This window comes from Tamandua tetradactyla, chromosome 26 (genome assembly GCF_023851605.1).
Source record: "Tamandua tetradactyla isolate mTamTet1 chromosome 26, mTamTet1.pri, whole genome shotgun sequence".
Lineage (NCBI taxonomy): Eukaryota > Metazoa > Chordata > Mammalia > Pilosa > Myrmecophagidae > Tamandua > Tamandua tetradactyla.
In genome coordinates this window covers 20195898-20211468 of record NC_135352.1, presented here as the reverse complement: position 1 = coordinate 20211468, position 15571 = coordinate 20195898, and the positions used below count along the sequence as shown (strand labels likewise).

Here is a 15571-nt window from a genome sequence, read left to right as displayed (position 1 = left end):
AGTCTTTGCAAATTGGCTGTGCCTTGTCTGGGGCTCTCCTTCAGTTTAGCTCTCCTTAAGTTCAGATTGGTGTGAATATGAGGTGCAGAGTCCTACTGAACCTGCTTCCTGTCCCAGGCTTGTGCTTTCTCATTGAGGAATTCCTCTGTTTACAGGAATTCAAATGTCCCCTGTACTCCCTGTAAAAAAGACTTCCTTCCCCTCCCAGGTGCTCTGTTGTATGAATTAAGGCAGGTAACCCTTTGCCTCTGGCCAGTGAACTTTGCCATTTCTTACAGTGCTGTAGCTATCAACGAACTACTCTACCTGGAATGTAAGTTCAGGAATGGGAAGCACAGATGAGTTTCTTGATACAATCTTTCAGGATCACACTGGATAGGCACCTCAGTATGTGCATGGGGGTTACTCTGCTCCCTCCAGAGTAGGGCCAGGGGTCTACAACAGTAGCAAAGTTCCCATAAACTTCTACTTTTATAAAGCTGCACTTTCTTGATTAGCACTTGCTCAGTTATTGAAACCCTTTAAATATTTTGGGGTGTCTTGAAGAAGATAGCTTCTCCAGTTTTTGCTAGTTGTTCAAAGATACTGTGGGGGGACAGCACTCTAGAGCATCTGGTGTTAATCAACCAGAAGTTCTATATTTTTCTTTTTCTCCTGTCTGCCTGTCTGTCCCTTTATATAGGTTGCCTTCATTGTCAAGTAGGTTCTTGCAATACTACATTATTTTTACATTTAGCTATATCTTAGAAAATTAATGCCTCCTTCTTTCTTTCAAAACAACTCCTTGTGTCTGCATGGGTTTCAAGCTTGAGAAGAAGGCACAGTCACTGATCATCCAGATCAGGTTAACACAAGGAGTGGGAAAGGCAAGATAACTCCTGAGGGAATATCCAAGTGCAAGACACAGGACATTAAAAGGGGGGAACTGGACTACATTATTTAATAACGTTTACCAATATTCTAGCTGATTGCTCATTGGACTGTTTTATTAATTAAATTCTTCCATAATAAGAATTATAACTTTATAAGGAACCATACTATATTCTAATGTTATTCTAGCAATTGTTGGGGAAGTATGGTGAGCATCATAATGGCCTGAGACTTTTGTCATATAGAATTGCTGGACTTAACAACCAGAGATACTGACTTCAGAGGATCTTGGTTGTAAACTAATATATGTGATTTTCAAAAAGATCTTCTTATGATTCTGAAGTACTATGTGGTTGAGAAACTCTTCTTTAACACATTATACTTTTGTCCTTCCATCACCTAATGATTGTTCCAATCACTAGGTCAAAAATCTAAAATTTTAAGATATTATGACATTAATAAAAATATTAGTTATAGTAAATTTAGTGACTCCCCTGTGCCAAGTACTTTGCAAAAACACTTCCTGTGCCTCCATCACTTAATTCCCCCAAAAAACTATCACTCTGCTCTTATGCCCATGAGGATTTAGAACACTTATATAGTCTATGCAAAATTATGCTGCTATTATGTATATGGTGGCCTGCAGTTTGAGTCCTGGTTTATATGATTTAAAATTATTATTAAAGTACACTTTATTGTACTTTAATATAATCTAACTTTCCCCTTCAAACCTTTCCAAAATACATTCTTGAACTAAATTAATCCCTACTACAATTTCTATGAAGTAGGACAAAAGGTATCACAACAAATGAGGACACTGAAGTACAAACATGCAAATGGTATGTTCAAAATCATAAAGCAAATTTGTAGCATAGCTGGGCATTGAGCCCTTATCTCCTGACTTCTTTTAGTCTAAAAGAGCTTCATTTTTTTTCCTTGTGCTAATCCCACCTCTTGGATAAGAACTAAGATCCTCTCATTTAAAATAAAACATTTACTATCTCAGCCTAACTAAGAGACAAATGTTGAGTTACACTGTTTTTTTTTTTTTTTTTTACTTGAAATGTTTGATTTAATTCAAGAGCAACTGAAATTGCTGCCTTTTTTTTTTGCTATGTGGGAATGCTTTACATAAAACTGCCCATTTTATTGATTTGTAACATACTTAAAACTGAATAAAATATAAAAGATGACTTTATTGAAACATTTCCTCCTGTAATTAGATGAAAAAAATGCAAATATACCTCACATGTACTTTTATAACTTAATTTTTAAGCACACTATACCATGTGATCTACATGACTTATTATTTTTAAACCACTAATTTTTATTTAAGCCAATATTGCTGTAAATCAAAACCTTATACCCTACATATAATTTCCTTAAATCCTATCAGCCAGAGATAACCACAGTTAACATTTCAGTAAGCTTCCTTGCAGACATCTCACCGGTTTATGTATAAATACAGCAATGGTGCCGCATGTTGTATAATTCTGTTAGGCAATATTATGCCATGCATCTCTTTTCTGTTTTAGTTTTACTATTACAGAATATCCTTGTACATTTATCATTGAGCACTTATGTGTTATCTAGTTGGGAAACATTCCTAGAGGTGACAGGGCAGAGTTAAAAGGTGCCATTTAAAATTTTGAGACATAATGGCTAAGCTGTTGTCCGGAAATGTAACTATTTTACACTCCATGTGAGATCTAAAACACTGTGCTAAGATATGTACATATTTCCTCAATTAATCCTAATAAAACCCTGGGAGAACAGAGAGGGTCAGTAACCTGCTCAAGATCACACAGTAAATAGTCGAGCTGGGATTTGAAACTTGGCAGTTCAGGCAGGCTTCACAGTCCATGCTGTTGACGCTTCTGCTCTATTATTTCCATGGCACCCCATAAGAGATTAACAAAGGATGGGATGAGCCTCTTTCCTCATTCTGTGAGACCCTAGGTGTGCATATTTTCTTTCTTTTGGCTCTCATTCTTTTTTTTTTTTTTTTTTTAACGGAAAGAAAAAAAAAGAAATTAACACAACATTTAGAAATCATACCATTCTACATATGCACTCAGTAATTCTTAACATCATCACATAGATGCATGATCATTGTTTCTTAGTACATTTGCATTGGTTTAGAGGAACTAGCAACACAACAGAAAGAGATATAAAATGTTAATATAAAGAAAAGAAATAAAAGTAGTAGTAATAGTAAAGAACAACAACAACAAACAAACCAACAAGCAAACAAAAACAAAAAAAAACCCTATAACTCAGATGCAGCTTCATTCAGTATCTTAACATGATTACTTTACAGTTAGGTATTATTGTGCTGTCCATTTTTGAGTTTTTGTATCTAGTCCTGTTGCACAGTCTGTATCCCTTCAGCTTCAATTACCCATTGTCTTACCCTGTTTCTAACTCCTGCTGAACTCTGTTACCAATGACATATTTCAAGTTTATTCTCGAATATCCGTTCACATCAGTGGGACCATACAGTATTTGTCCTTTAGTTTTTGGCTGGATTCACTCAACATAATATTCTCTAGGTCCATCCATGTTATTACATGGTTCATTAGTTTATCTTGTTTTAAAGCTGCATAATATTCCATCGTATGTATATACCCCAGTTTGTTTAGCCACTCTTCTGTTGATGGAGATTTTGGCTGTTTCCATCTCTTTGCAATTGTAAATAACGCTGCTATAAACATTGGTGTGCAAATGTCCGTTTGTGTCTTTGCCCTTAAGTCCTTTGAGTAGATACCTAGCAATGGTATTGCTGGGTCGTATGGCAATTCTATATTCAGCTTTTTGAGGAACCGCCAAACTGCCTTCCACAGTGGTTGCACCCTTTGACATTCCCACCAACAGTGGATAAGTGTGCCTCTTTCTCCGCATCCTCTCCAGCACTTGTCATTTTCTGTTTTGTTGATAATGGCCATTCTGGTGGGTGTGAGATGATATCTCATTGTGGTTTTGATTTGCATTTCTCTAATGACCAGGGACATTGAGCATCTCTTCATGTGCCTCTTGGCCATCCGTATTTCTTCTTCTGGTAGGTGTCTGTTTAAGTCTTTTTCCCATTTTGTAATTGGGTTGGCTGTCTTTTTGTTGTTGAGTTGAATAATCTCTTTATAAATTCTGGATACTAGACCTTTATCTGATATGTCATTTCCAAATATTGTCTCCCATTGTGTAGGCTGTCTTTCTATTTTCTTGATGAAGTTCTCTGATGCACAAAAGTGTTTAATTTTGAGGAGCTCCCATTTATTTATTTCCTTCTTCAGTGTTCTTGCTTTAGGTTTAAGGTCCATAAAACCACCTCCAGTTGTAAGATCCATAAGATATCTCCCAACATTTTCCTCTAACTGTTTTATGGTCTTAGACCTAATGTTTAGATCTTTGATCCATTTTGAGTTAACTTTTGTATAGGGTGTGAGAGATGGGTCTTCTTTCATTCTTTTGCATATGGATATCCAGTTCTCTAGGCACCATTTATTGAAGAGACTGCTCTGTCCCAGGTGAGTTGGCTTGACTGCCTTATCAAAGATCAAATGTCCATAGATGAGAGGGTCTATATCTGAGCACTCTATTCGATTCCATTGGTCGATATATCTATCTTTATGCCAATACCATGCTGTTTTGACCACTGTGGCTTCATAATATGCCTTAAAGTCAGGCAGTGCAAGACCTCCAGCTTCGTTTTTTTTCCTCAAGATGTTTTTAGCAATTCGGGGTACCCTGCCCTTCTAGATAAATTTGCTTATTGGTTTTTCTATTTCTGAAAAATTAGTTGTTGGGATTTTGATTGGTATTGCATTGAATCTGTAAATCAATTTAGGTAGGACTGACATCTTAACTATATTTAGTCTTCCAATCCATGAACACGGTATGCCCTTCCATCTATTTAGGTCTTCTGTGATTTCTTTTAACAGTTTTTTGTAGTTTTCTTTATATAGGTTTTTTGTCTCTTTGGTTAAATTTATTCCTAGGTATTTTATTCTTTTAGTTGCAATTGTAAATGGGATTCGTTTCTTGATTTCCGCCTCAGCTTGTTCATTACTAGTGTATAGAAAAGCTACAGATTTTTGAATGTTGATCTTGTAGCCTGCTACTCTGCTGTACTCATTTATTAGCTCTAGTAATTTTGTTGTGGATTTTTCTGGGTTTTCTACATATAGTATCATATCGTCTGCAAACAGTGATAGTTTTACTTCTTCCTTTCCAATTTTGATGCCTTGTATTTCTTTTTCTTGCCTAATTGCTCTGGCTAGAACTTCCAACACAATGTTGAATAATAGTGGTGATAGTGGACATCCTTGTCTTGTTCCTGATCTTAGGGGGAAAGTTTTCAATTTTTCCCCATTGAGGATGATATTAGCTGTGGGTTTTTCATATATTCCCTCTATCATTTTAAGGAAGTTCCCTTGTATTCCTATCTTTTGAAGTGTTTTCAGCAGGAAAGGATGTTGAATCTTGTCAAATGCCTTCTCTGCATCAACTGAGATGATCATGTGATTTTTCTGCTTTGATTTGTTGATATGGTGTATTACATTAATTGATTTTCTTATGTTGAACCATCCTTGCATACCTGGGATGAATCCTACTTGGTCATGATGTATAATTCTTTTAATGTGTTGTTGGATACGATTTGCTAGAATTTTATTGAGGATTTTTGCATCTGTATTCATTAGAGAGATTGGTCTGTAGTTTTCTTTTTTGTAATATCTTTGCCTGGTTTTGGTATGAGGGTGATGTTGGCTTCATAGAATGAATTAGGTAGTTTTCCCTCCACTTCGATTATGTTGAAGAGTTTGAGGAGAGTAGGTACTAATTCTTTCTGGAATGTTTGATAGAATTCACATGTGAAGCCATCTGGTCCTGGACTTTTCTTTTTAGGGAGCTTTTGAATAACTAATTCAATCTCTTTACTTGTGATTGGTTTGTTGAGGTCGTCTATTTCTTCTTGAGTCAAAGTTGGTTGTTCATGTCTTTTCAGGAACCTGTCCATTTCTTCTAAATTGTTGTATTTATTAGTGTAAAGTTGTTCATAGTATCCTGTTATTACCTCCTTTATTTCTGTGAGGTCAGTAGTTATGTCTCCTCTTTCATTGTCTGAGAATGTTTTAATTTCTCCCTCATTTTTGAAGGACAATTTTGCTGGATATAGGAGTCTTGGCTGGCAGTTTTTCTCTTTTAGTAACTTAAATATATCATCCCACTGTCTTCTAGCTTCCATGGTTTCTGCTGAGAAATCTACACATAGTCTTATTGGGTTTCCCTTGTATGTGACGGATTGTTTTTCTCTCGCTGCCTTCAAGATCCTCTCTTTCTCTTTGACCTCTGACATTCTAACTAGTAAGTGTCTTGGGGAATGCCTATTTGTGTCTAATCTCTTTGGGGTGCGCTGCACTTCTTGGATCTGTAATTTTAGGTCTTTCATAAGAGTTGGGAAATTTTCAGTGAAAATTTCTTCCATTAGTTTTTCTCCTCCTTTTCCCTTCTCTTCTCCTTCTGGGATACCCACTACACGTATATTTGTACGGTTCACATTGTCCTTGAGTTCCCTGATACCTTGTTCAAATTTTTCCATTCTTTTCCGGATAGTTTCTGTTTCTTTTTGGAATTCAGATGTTTCATCCTCCAAATCACTAATTCTATCTTCTGTTTCTTTAAATCTGTCATTGTAGGTATCCATTGTTTTTTTCCATCTTTTCTACTTTATCTTTCACTTCCATAAGTTCTGTGATTTGTTTTTTCAGTTTTTCTATTTCTTCTTTATGTTCAGCCCATGTCCTCTTCATGTCCTCCCTCAATTTATCGATTTCGTTTTTGAAGAGGTTTTCCATTTCTGTTCGTATATTCAGCATTAGTTGTTTCAGCTCCTGTATCTCATTTGAACTATTGGTTTCTTCGTTTGACTGGGCCATATGTTCAATTTTCTGAGCGTGATCCGTTATCTTCTGCTGGCGTCTGGGCATTTAGTCAGATTTCCCCGGGTGTTCGACCCCACAGGTTGAAAGATTTTTCTGTGCAATCTCTGGGTTCTGTTCTTCCTATCCTGCCCAGTAGGTGGCGCTCGTGGCACACGCCTTTCTGTGGGTTCCACCAGTGAAAGTTGCTGTGGGTCCCTCAACTCTGGAAAACTCTCGCCGTAGGGGAGGTTCGGCAACCGAAGCGTCTTGGAAGAATGCCAGCCGGCCCGGGGTTCCAAACGCGGGGAGGGTCGCCGGCCGTCGCAGCACAGGAGAGCGTCCAGCCAAATTAGCCAGTCGGCCCGGGGCACCAAGCGTGGCGGGAGGGCGCCAGCTGTCGCAGCCCGGGAGAGTGCACTGTTCCCAGCCGACGGGGGAGTCACGTGTTTGGAAGGGATCCCCCGGTCACTGTTCTCCGCAGTCTGGGGATTTCCGACCCAACTATCTCAGTTGTTCCGGGGGGCCTCGTGTGGTGGGGGCACCAGCCGCTGCGGCCTAAGGGGACCGCCTGTCCAATTCTACCAGCTGGCCCAGGAAGGTGGAAGGGAGGGACTCCGGTCGCTTGCCGTCCCACCCAGGAAAGCCCGTGCCCCTTGGTGATCTCACCGGAGCTGGTTCTCCCAGATAGTCAGCCGTTCCAGGATGGGGTACGCTGTCCCTTTGATCTCCCTCATGCTCCGGGAGCTGCTCTGTATTATCTCCACTCTCCCAGTAGCTGTTCTGGAGGAAGACAGGTGAGGGCGGCAAGGCTGTCGAGGCTGGTGGCGGAGGAGCACGGTGAAGGCGGGGGAAGAGGGCACCGTGGTGGTTGGAGAGCAGCTGGAGCAGGAGGGGGAGGAGAGGGGAGAAGGAGGGCGGGCGGCTCGGCTGCTGCGGGGCGTGGGCGCCGCGCAGCGGGCCGGCGGAGAAAGAGAGGGGAGAAGGAGGGCGGGCGGCTCGGCTGCTGCGGGGCGTGGGCGCCGCGCGGCGGGCCGGCGGAGAAAGAGAGGGGAGAAGGAGGGCGGGCGGCTCGGCTGCTGCGGGGCGTGGGCGCCGCGCGGCGGGCCGGTGGAGAAAGAGAGGGGAGAAGGAGGGCGGGCGGCTCGGCTGCTGCGGGGCGTGGGCGCCGCGTGGCGGGCCGGCGGAGAAAGAGCGAGTTACACTGTTTTTTAATGAGTCCACCCCCTTCTCTGTTTTCCTATTACCTAAAGAAAATATTCTATTGCATAATTCTAAAGGAGGATCAATTTGATTAGTGTAAAACAGTCAAGGTTTAAGCTAGACGGGCTTTGGCAATGTTTCTTGGAGGAGGAAAACAACTTCTTTGGATTTTTTATGCCTTAAATTCTCCGGTCCTAAAAAAGTTCTGGGCAGAGCTGCTGTACGTGAATTATGGCCTCTCCTGTCTCCTGCCGACGGAATGAAAACCATACACACTGTTGCCTTCTATCAATTCAAATAGGTCAGCGTGATCACAGCATGTAAGGGACCTGAACACTTAAAAGAAAAACAAAATGTAGCCCATACATAATGCCAAAAACATATATTGTCTTTCAATTGTTTCCAAATCCAATTCACGATGTATGACATTCAGAGTTATTTTGGAAAATCATTTTCTCTTCATAAAACATCAAAGAATCTATATTAAATTGTCAACCCTGCCAACAACCAGACAAATTAAACTTTAGTGAGCAAAATTTGGAGCATTTTTCTCCACAAGAGCCACATATCAAATTCCCTCATCTTTAATTTCACGAGCTCCCAGAATAACTTTCAGGGTGCAATATAAGTAATAATTCTATATGGCTATTTATATGATGCTTTACAGTTTAAATATATTTTCTACATTTGTTGCTTTTGAAATCTTATCCTGGGAATTAGGTGTTATCATATTTACTTCATAAATGGCAAATAAAGATTCAAAGAAGTGAGATGACATCACAAAGTTTCAACAGCTTCTAAGGAGGAACACCAGGAATTTTACTAGGTTTGGCCAAAAGCGTGCATTTTAAAAAATCAGAAGGAGTGAAAGCATAATTTATGCTATTTTGGGATATGAGCTTTGTGAAATAACTCTCTCCAATATCATAATGGATGGTTTGATCACTTTAATGCTCCAGGGTTTTAAGAGAAGAGCAAAATTTTAAGTTCTCTGGAAACAATGAAGTTCCATTTTTTTTCATTTTAAGGGTTCTTCCTCTCAGTAACTTGAGAAAGTAACTACTTATAAATGAAATCGTAAATAATAAGGTTGCTCTAAAATCACAGTAAATATTTCAATACACAAACACTATGCCATAAAGACAACAATATGCTCTTTGAAACACCAGCATTTCTATTTGATTGGCAATTTTGAAAATCCAGTGACAGAAGCAGAAATATAGCTCCTGGTTCTCTGAAGAGAGCTTAACTAACAACCATGCTCTGTTTTTCTTGCTTTGCTTGTATTCCTTGACTTTTGGGTATTCTTTATTTCCTTCCCCCATGCGGATTTTGTTCTAAACCATCACTTCTCTATGGAGATCTGCACAACTAAGTTTGAATGTAAGTCCTTTCACCTTAAATAGTTACCTGATGATACTAATTTTTTTAGCTAGATTATGTTAAAAGGCTTAGCTGATACTCCAAATAAAACCCTGACTTAACTTAAATACAGAAAATAAAAATTCTTCTTTTCTTATTTTTAATTAATTTTTTATTTTTAAACATAAACAAATACATTCTTATCATATGATCATTCCATTCTACATATATAATCAGTAATTCACAATATCATCACATAGTTGCATATTCATCATCATGCTTTCTTAGAACATTTGTATCAATTCAGAAAAAGAAATAAAAAGAAAACAAAAAATTTCATACATACCATACCCCTTACCCCTTCCTTTCATTGATCACTAGCATTTCAATCTACTAAATCTATTTTAACATTTGTTCCCTCTATTATTTATTTTTAATTTGTATGTTTTACTTGTCTGTCAAGCAGATAGATTAAAGGAGCATCGGACACAAGGTTTGCACAATCACACAGTCACATTGCGAAAGCTATATCATTATACAATCATCTTCAAGAAACAGGGCTACTGGAACACAGCTCTTTGTTTTCAGGCATTTCCCTCCAGCCTCTGCATTTTGCCTTAAGTAAATAGGTGATATCTATTTAATGCGTAAGAATAACCTCCAGGATAACCTCTCAACTCTGTTTGGAATCTCTCAGCCATTGACACTTTATTTTGTCTCATTTCACTTTTACCCCTTTTGGTCAGGTTTTTTCAATCCCTTGATGCTGAGTCTCAGCTCATTCTAGGATTTCTGTCCCACGTTGCCAGGAAGGTCCACACCCCTGGGAGTCATGTCCCACGTAGAGAGGGGGGGAGGGCGTCTTCTACTTTTTAACCTTCATATACTGAAGTAATTTATTCCTACTTATAATTAAGTTAAACATACACAATATTATCTGAGTTTAGTACTGTTCAATCTTTATTTACTACTCGCAATCTTTATTTCATCCAGTCCTCAAATTTTGGGCATCAGTCTTAAGTTTTGAAATAAAACAGCTGAGCACCAATCTCATGTCCTAAGGCAACTCTAGTGCCTTCTGTCTGCAATTAATTGATGAAAATGCAGAGGAATTATATTCTGTAATGACTCCTTATTCAATTCCCTGCCACCCCTAGCACTTCTTTGGCTGCTACCTTCTCTTCACATCACTTTATTCCAACACTGGTACCACTTCTCTCTCTTCCTTTGGGGAAATGCTCTAGCTCTCCTCGGAGCTCTTACTGAAGATTTTGGAATAACAGATAAGAAGAGTCTAGCAGAAGCATCTACAATTTAAGATTGAGCATTAGACTTCCTTTTTTTGATATTCCCTAGCTAAACTGGAAACAAAATTGTCCCCTCTGGCTATTCTCTGCCATTTCTCTCCTGCCATCATAATACCTGCACATGCTCTCTCCACTGAAATCCCTTCCCTCTAGCTTTCTTCTGTTTACCCTGACCTAGGGGATCCAAAATACTTGTCTCCTTTCACTTCCAGAGTAAGATTCAAAACCTTTTACATTACTTTTCCGGAGAAACTTAGCTCTATTTCCCAAACATCCCATATCTGGACTGTGCCTTTCATAGCTAAATACTTCATTAAGGCCTTATCTTAAATAAAACCCGGTTTCCTTTCCAAGAGGAATTTTACCATATGCTGAAGGCTTTCATACAGATTGCATCCAGGGATTGTTTACATTTCTTTTTTATGCTAGGATTCAAATATAATAATTTTCATTGTAATAAACTTAATTCCTTATTCCAATAAATGCTATAAAATAAACACACACACACAACGATCTTGAGTTAGTATCTCTTTTTCTAACTTTTAAAGGAAGAGTTTAAGATAAAGCAGGGTTTTTTCAGTTAATTGATATTTATAGAACATCCTATACAACCACATTTTCTCATATGCACAAGGAATTGTCAACAGGAAAATCTTCCAGTTTTTTTTTTAATGAAAACAAGCTTTATTACATCAAGTAATAAATACATACAAGGATGCAAACAGTTTTAGTCATTTCTTTCCAGACATTTTGGTCAACTTACAGGAAACACAAAATTGAAATCTACACATAGTGTCAGTATGGAAATTTTGGGGGGTCCTGTTAGGTATGAAAGGTTGCTCTTTCTTCTGGATTTTCAATTTGTGTACTTTTTAATCGACTTCAAAGCACTAATAGTCATGCAAATGCTTAAGCAAAAAAGAAGTTATATTAAGCAGAATCTATACTGTACTGCCAAACTTGGGACCAGCTACTAAGTGTTGTCAGTATTTACTAAGAATAGAATCCTTAAAGTTGTATTAGCTTATGAAAAGGAACAAAGAATAATTTAGGTAACATAAGTGTAATCAAAAAAGAAGATGAAAGTGAAATACTGGCATCCTGAAGTCACACTATAGTTTGACAATAGGTAACTTTTTCAATAATTCTTCTTTTTTTATCAATGCTGAAGGGGAAAAAGAACCTGGATTCTTCCTAACTATTTAAAACACAAATTCTAATCAATTGCAAAATCTTTTCTCAAGCTTAAAGTCAAGGTCAAAGCCTAGTGAACCACTGCAGGGAAACAGAGAAATAAAAACAAGCTTAACATTGTGAAAACAAGAGTTAAATCTGAACAAGGGAGATGAACTGTAACTTTACATCTTGTAGAAAGACGGAAGGCTTTTTCATCGTTACCGAGGCAGCTAGGACCTGGCATTCGTTCTGTTTCAGCCAAGCACTCCCGAACCGGTCGTCTAGCATGAATGATGCCGCGTTTTAGCCTTTCTGTGGCACTCATACTCCCCGCGCAAGTGTGTCTGTTCTCTTTTCCGATCTCTTTTCCCAACTCTTCGATGATGGCCAGCAACTCAGCATATTTGCTTTGGGGTACCTGGCTGTTCCCAGATTCCTGGTTGTAGCCAAAGGAGGGTGGCCCACAGTCACTCAGCAGCTGGCGGTACTGGGAGGACGTTGCCATGCTGGTGGAGGGAGAGCGGACACTTCCAGCCGCGTTGAGGGAAGTGGCAGGCCTGTGCGCGTTCAAATTCGTTTTGTTTAGACATCCCTGTGGGTGGCGGGGGGCAAGGCGGCGAGGAGGTGTGGCGCCCGCGTCCCTGCGCCCATCCGTGTGCCCATCCGTGCCCATGGACTTTTTGTTGTTGACGGCTCAGGCCCGACCGGCAAATATGGCGGTCCCTCCTCTTCCACAGCTTTGGCTACATTCTTTAGGTCCCTCATGGTGGCACTTAGCTTCAGGCTCACATCATAACAACAACAAATCCAGTAGATGGGAGGAAAAGTGCGCACCGCAACAGAACTCTCAAAATTAAGTCCAGTACCTGGCAAATAGTCACAGTATGATCTGCTTGGCTGTAAATGACCAATGTGTGTAATGGCTTCTCATTGCTTTTGCCACCCACCATCTAAGCTCCCTCCTTGTGATAAAAGTAAATTCCGTTTTTCCTCTGAGAATCTTCTCCCATCTCTTAGGCCACGTTGTTCCTTTACTCCAGGAGCCAAGGTTAGAGTACACAATCTAAACCAGGTCAGTAGATGCACCCTTCCCTTCCCTTAATCACAATAATTGTTTTAAAAGTGTGCACAAGATCCCAGTAAGGTCAATTATGCCAGCAAGACTTAATTATGAAGCAGTTTTATAGGTAGCCCTAACAACATAGTTACGGCTGTGTTATGTCCTTCTCTAAATGAAATATATTTCAAAAATAAAGGGGGTGGGGGTGTATAAGGACAGTTCAGTGGTAGAATTCTCACCTGCCATGCAGGAGGCCCAGTTTCAATTCCTAGCCCATGTACTTTCCAAACAAACAAACAAACGAAAAACCAACAAAACAAATTTCAACAAATGGTGCTGCAGTAACAGGACAATCACATGGAAAAAGAATGGAATGAAATGTGACCTCCCGGTCATACCAGCATATAAAAAAATTAAATTAAATTAAATTAAATTAAGAAGGAAGAACACTAGAGCAACCAGCAAATAAACAGCCACGTTTACACCACCTGGGTTTCAGAGATGCTGTCATTTTACTATACTGACTACAAGTTTTTGTTAAGAAATATATTGTTGCATATATAATTGAAGCCTTCTTCATGCTCACCTCCTGCCTTTTCAGGGGGTAAACTATTATCCTGAAGTTCAAATTTTTCTTTCCAATCATGTCTTTAAATGTTTACTACTTACGTTATGTATAAACAATAGGTACTATTGTTTTCTGTGTTATTGTTCTATGTAAGTAGCATTATACTACATTTCTCATCCTGAGCTTACTTTTTCCCCTGAATTTTATGAATTTCTGCTTTATTCAAATCATAGACCCTTTATGGCCATAAAGACCTTAGTGAATATCCAGCCTACTTATTTTAATTAACCTCAATTATAACTTAATTATATTTATAATTTATTTAGAGAAAATATAAATTATATTTATAATATAATTAGAGAAAATTGGAAAAAATTATATATTTGATTTCAATCCTATATACAAAGTTACTTCCAGTCTTTTTATACAGCATTTTTTTGTATAATTGTAATGAAATTTTAAATCTTAATATAATCACTTAATATTATATCTCATTTTTTCTATTTTCTACTTGGTCATTTAACAGTTATGTTTCATGCTTACAAAACTATCAAAACTATCTATTGAACGTACATACTGCAATTAATTTAACTATCCCTGTATTCTGAAGTGTTATATTTTTGTTTCACTTCCTCCTTTACAAATAACCTTTCAATTAAAAAAATAATCACTGTAATTGTTAATTTTTAATATGTTGGAAGTTACTCCCTCAATTAGATTACAAAGCTATTTCTTTTGTAAATTATCTGCTTTGTCTAGTGCTTATTTTTTCTTTTGCTGTCTTATGGTCATATAAATTTGAATGAACTATTTGTTTAGTAGCTATTTAATGTTTTTTATTTTATATAAAAGGTTTTAAGAAATATATAAAAAGCCTTTCTATAAAAGACTTCAAGAAATATATAAAAATTACTACGGCTGTACTCTTCCTTCAAGAACTAGGAAATAAGGATAGTAAGCCTTTACAAAGTTAAACTATAGAATGAACATACAATGAATCAGAGCACAGATATGTCAAATCACCTAACCTGACTGAATATATTAATATATGTTTTAAAAAAATGCGTTCAGTTCCAGAAGCAAAATATCACAGCTATATCTCTTTGTAAATTAATGAAATAAACAAACATATTAAACTAATAATTCACTGGTTATGATCTGGCTTCCTCTGCATTTTTAGCCCATGGGGAGAAAATATCCTTGTCAAGTGGATGCAAATATTTCAGCTTTTGAGGCAATTACATTTCTCATTGCAAAATGAATCAACATTTAGTCCATGATTCTGTTTAACATAGTCTGCTATTAAAAGACAGATCAGGGGGCGGGCCGCGGTGGCTCAGCGGGCAAAGTGCTTGCCTGCTATGCCGGAGGACCTCGGTTCGATTCCCGGCCCCAGCCCATGTAACAAAAACGGAGAAACAGAATACAATAAAACAAGAAAATGTTTCCCTTTCTTCCTTCCTTCCTTCCTTCTCTCTGTCTTTCCTTTAAAAAAAAAAAAAAAAAAAAAGACAGATCAGGTGTCACGCTTTTGCCAGACCCTCCCCCCAGACCTTCTCAACTTAGGTGGTTCTTTGACAGCTTTGTGACTTTTTCCAATAGGTTTCATGTATCCCCCAGTTAAATCAGTCTTTCTTTAATGATTTCTCTTACTGCTTTTACAGGTAAAGTCTATATTCCCTGCAGAGAGTTGTGAAATATTAAATTCTTTTTATTCTATTTTTTTTTAAGTATTCATCAATTTAATCCACTCAGATAATATGGTTCAGACATTAAATTACTAAATGCAGGCAATCTATCATATCAGATTCTAAAAAGATAGCCCTAAATGACTCAATCTAGTCAAAATAAAATAAAAAAGTTTTTAGTGCTTTGGTAAATATTTGCTACTAGTGGAATGGAGCGTGAAATGTAAACCTACCCAAACCCAGGAATAAAGAGAAGGATGTTCAACTCCTAGATTACGCAACCCCCCACCAAAAGAAAAAGAGTAGAAGGATGGAGGTTGGGGTGGGGGGGTAGGGGGAGGGTGGTGGAAGGAGCATTCTAGCATTCTAGTCAGGGACAAAGTTCCCTGAGCTAAGGGATAGCATGACTTAATTTGGGAAAA

General features: G+C 38.2%; 1 protein-coding gene, 1 long non-coding RNA gene and 1 pseudogene across 5 annotated transcripts in view; 1 reads left to right on the top strand and 2 right to left on the bottom strand.

Annotated features, from left to right (window-relative positions):
- Positions 1-15571, bottom strand: part of LOC143669742 (uncharacterized) — a 266208-nt gene that overhangs the window by 152909 nt on the left and 97728 nt on the right. The window lies entirely within an intron of this gene.
- The window catches only part of MSR1 (macrophage scavenger receptor 1), a 98654-nt gene that overhangs the window by 68654 nt on the left and 14429 nt on the right, over positions 1-15571 (top strand). The gene's annotated exons all lie outside the window — the stretch shown is intronic.
- LOC143669741 (cyclin-dependent kinase 2-associated protein 1 pseudogene) lies at positions 11758-12989 on the bottom strand (annotated as a pseudogene).